Raw genomic sequence first — 4,891 nt, 5'->3', positions numbered from 1 at the left:
CTAATAACTATACAAGACCTGGTAGGTCACCAAAACCTTCGCTGTCAGATAAACAGTACTATCAAATCATTTAAACAATAAATTCAAGCTTGACTCTTGCTTTAACTTTCTCACCCAAAACATCTGCAAAACGTGAACAGCTGTGAGAAGACAACTCAGCGCTGTGAGTCTGCAATGATGTGTAGCTTTCAAGAAGCTTTTACTGAGAAAAGTAAATAGATCATAAAAAGAAGAAAATTTGTACTAGAACACCAAAACAAGACATCCTGAGATGTAGAGTACAGCCTTATGGACTGTTGAGTCTAAATATGATATGATCTCTGGATGTAATAGAAGACAGTATGTCCACCAGCAAAATGGACTCCATGAACCATTTCTACAACTGTCACTCAAGCCTGGTGAAGGATCAGTGCAAGTGTGAGGATGTATAACAACATCTGGAACTGGTGATTTGTTTCTGATTAAACGCATTATGAATACTGACCAAGTCCAAGCAAATGTCCAGACCTCTCTGAACATCGCTGAAAGTGTTCAGGATTACTTGGATCAAGAGAAACAAAATATAACCAACTTCAAAGACTGAACTTTATGAAAATATATTACATGAGAAGAATTTTCTAATGCATCTAATGTTCAAGGTAAGCTGCTCCAACATGCTCTTGCCTGACTCTAGAGCCACCGCTGTCCAGAGGAAGAAGAGGCGATGTCAAAAAGTGGTATTAAGCTTTCTCAGGCGTGGGATTAGAACCCCATTTTATTTGAGCCTGAGAGAGGGGAGACTGGCACACGAGGAGGGAGGGGGTGGAGTGTTAAACTTCTTTGAAAATGTTGCAATTATGAAACTGTCATTACTGCGGTATTAAAGCTAGATGAGCCTCAGAGAGGAGGAAAAAGAGAAAGAGGGAGAGATAGAGGGAGGTTGAGGGGTCAAAGCCACTGTCTTCTGTCGTCCTATAAATAGCTCAGTTTAATTGTTCTTCATATTCGGGGGAGAAAGTAGTATAAATGCCAGCTGTGTTGCTGAGCACTCATGATTTTGAGAAAGTGACTTTTAGCAGCAAATAAACTGTGATGTGTTTAATGATTCAACTCAATGATTTAAAGGGGCTAAATTATGAAAAACAACTTGCTTTTGAAAGAATGCATACCTGGAAACTAAACTGCAAAACAGTCTGTTTTCAATTTGCTGTTTTGTGTTGTCACAAAAACCAACACATTTAATTATAGCCACCTATTCAGCCTCCACATATTCACAATGAAGTTACAAAGGGTGTTTGAGACTACTTTTTGAATGAGGTACAATAACGAGTAGCCAATCAGGACATATATAATCATATGCAAAAGTTTGGGCACGCCTGGGTCAAATTACATGATTTGTTGATGTTCTGAAAACAAGTAACACATCCCCAACAGGAAAAAAAACCCTCTGCACATTTTAATGCACAATTACTGTTTATTTGCTGAGTTAAACTGTGTAGAAATTGTGCAATTGTGCAGTAAAATTGTGCATTTTCACTTGGGAAATCAACAAAAGAAAATTTGGCCATGGATGTACAAACATTTGCATGCAACTGTATCATTCTTAAAGGTACAGTAACAAAACAGCCTGTTTAATTTGTGATAAAGAGAGGTTGGGAAATGTAAAACTGAACTCTGACTGTTTTTGGTACCAACAATCAAATCAAAAATCACATCAAAAGTGAACCTCAGGGGAAAAGAAATACAAGAAAAATGTAGGACATGGATCCTGTCAAATAAAAACAACAACAACTTGGGCCACTCAAATCTCTTTATTTTGCTGTGCTTTGAACGGCTTGTAGAGGGAGTTGAGTTACACCATGATGACGCAAGACTCTTTTAAAGGCTCCTATAGAGAACAAACTCTTCTTTACCAAAACAAATAGAAAAAAAAAACGTAACAGCACAGTGATACGACACATCGCGCTGGCAGTCATAAATATAGTCTGCTACAAACAGGTGTGGTAAAGTTTAATACAGTGCTGTGATACAGTCAAAGGTACTCACAGTCACCATCACTCTCTCTGTTCCAGGACATGCTTTGCTTTTACTTTTAACTCAGCATTTGCAAACAGTTAGCTTTGGTATGTAACATTCTCCAGCACCTACGCAAGCAATGAAACATACATGCAGGCAGAAGCAGAGCCGGGGAGAGCCGATTTGATCAATTATTAATGGTTAAGATGCAGGGAGAGTGCTACTGCAGATGAAGCAAGGGAAATCTGGAGAGCACCCAGGGCCCAACATCCACTGGAGAAAGAAAGAGTTAGCAAACAGAGGTAGAACAGCAACTACCCAACTTTCATGCAACAAAGTACCACATTGTAAATAAATTCAACACAACACATAAGCCGGTTATACGTGTTAGTGGGTCAAAGCAAGATCTCATTTTTTAAATGCTAGATGCCTTTTATATTGAATACGTAAAGATGAATGGATGACTGAACCAATAATGTGAAACTCCACCAGTTTCTTAACATTTCTACGTAATTAAATGGTTCAGATGTAAACAAAGTTATTCAGAATGGTTTGGTGTGAAATGCTCCATTCTAGAGAAACTTACTGAGTCAGAATAGTTCATAGTTGTAGTGACAGGATGCCTGAGGAGTTCCATGCCTCTAAAAGCACCTTTGCAGAAAGTTTTTACACAAAATGGTCAATATGCTGTCTATGATAAGATTTTGGCCTAAAACATATTGTTAATCCATTTATTTTAATCTTTTTGTTTTTAGTTTTGTTACAACAGCAAAATTTGCTTCTTTTCTTACTAAAATAGTTACATTAGCATCTGCGATGTACATGAGAGAAAAGTAAGCTTTAGGATCTGTAGATCAGTTGGTATACACTGGATTTTGGTAATTAAGTAATGACTGTATGCTTAAGGGGAATGTATGTCTATCAAACAAACCATGTTGGAATTACAGCCCTTTTACACACAGTACCCTCTTTCAGAAGGCCATAAGCTATTGGATGATACTGTTGCATCACTACTTCATGAAAAGCAACAAGAAAAGTACAAGAAAAAATACTAGAAAAGTAACAAATGATTTAGAGTTGATTCTAAATGTGGCATTTCCTCCTGAAGATTGCTGCCAAACTCTGAAGCATACAGGAACATCTTAAAAGCTTAAATCCAACTAAATGACTCAAAGCTCTCCTTGCAGAAGGACAATAACTTAAAACATGCTACTACAGCAAATATGGATATTTTCAAGGCCAAAATTAAGTGCTCTTGCCTGGTCACATCAATCCACAATCAACAGCCTTACTGGGCATACTTTTCATTTACAGAAGACAAACAGCCCCCAAAACAAGAAGGACGTGAATGTCTGAATTACAAACTTGGAAGCCAGTCTGTTAATGCCACATTGACATTTTACTTAATATGTCAATGTTGAAACCTGAAATGTATTTGTTTAGCAAGCAAATGCTAGTTTATATTAAGTCCCCTCTACTGAGGCAGGTGCACTGACGCTTTCTGAGCACAGCTTTGTAATGCCTAAAAAAGTAGGCAAAATGTAGGTAAATTCCTTCATACATTAAGACATGTGATTCAGGATTGTGTGGTTCCTGATTTTGTACATGTAGTACCATCAGTATTTTATCTAAATGTGTCAGTGCTCCTTCTGGTCTTATTAAATGAATGTTATATTTTATATATTTATCCTTTTCATTGTTTTTGGTAATATCTCCTTCACTATCAGTCCAGCTGAAACAGGAAATCAGTCTTTTCATTTCAAAATGACATGTCATAAACAGATATGCATCATTTTCCCAAATGGGTGCGTTTGTCAGATTTTATGATTTTATGACATTATTACCAAAGTGTAATACCAGCAAGTGACACGAAGTAACTGGGCAGAAGCCATTGATTGATAGAAAAACATCACTCTAACTTTTCACAAGTAAGCTTAATATGGGCAATGGATTCAGAAAGGATTCAGACCCCCAATTTTACACACACACATTTTATTTGATTGTTTGCAAATGTATTCAATTATCCTTCAAATTCCCTTTTGTCTCATAAAATGTTTTATTCATCTTAATTACATAGTAATTAATATTAATTACATGGTACAATAGTAAACATGTTTAATGAATTTTAAATGAACCTAAATTCTTTAATGTTCTGGTATCTTGTACTAGGAGGTTTGGTATAACAAGATTGACACTTGTGGCATATGTCAGCATTTACTTCTCACTTCTAACTCCACTGGTTTCCAGTTGCTGCTCGTATCAAATTTAAAACTCTTACGATTGCCTACAAGGTGTTAACAGAGCAGGCTCCTTCCTACCTGCACTCGCTCCTAAAGGCTTACAGCACCGCCTGGTCGTTGCAATCCTCCAATGAACGTCGCTTAGCTTTGCCAAACATTCACACAAAGCAATCGAGACTGTTCTCATACTTGATTCCCCAATGGTGGAACAAGCTACCTTCCGCTGTCAGAGCAGGGGCGTCCCTCGCTATTTTTAAGAAACTCCTGAAGACAGAGCTCTTCAGGGAGCACTTACTCTAATCGCCTCTTGCAAATCTAACCACTACCAACCTCATCTCCTTCTTGCCCTCCTTCCCTTCTCTACCCCGCTATTATCCTTTGGCCTCCTTTAAGGCCTGACTATGTTTGTTCTATGTACCACATTATTTGTAAGTCGCTTTGGATAAAAGCGTCTGCTAAATGTAATGTAATGTAATCATGGATAACACTTTGCATTAGGATTAGTGTTCACAAGGCTACATGTCACCTTATAAGCTTGGCATGACTACTTACATGACCCTACATAAGTGTTTGTAATGTTTATTCCAATAGGCATCATCTGTCATTAAGGCCACTTTAGCCAACTTTGATCAAAATTGGCAAATGTAATATTTGTT

The sequence above is a fragment of the Pygocentrus nattereri genome, chromosome 26, assembly GCF_015220715.1.
Source record: "Pygocentrus nattereri isolate fPygNat1 chromosome 26, fPygNat1.pri, whole genome shotgun sequence".
NCBI lineage: Eukaryota > Metazoa > Chordata > Actinopteri > Characiformes > Serrasalmidae > Pygocentrus > Pygocentrus nattereri.
Note: the sequence above shows the minus strand (reverse complement) of the source record.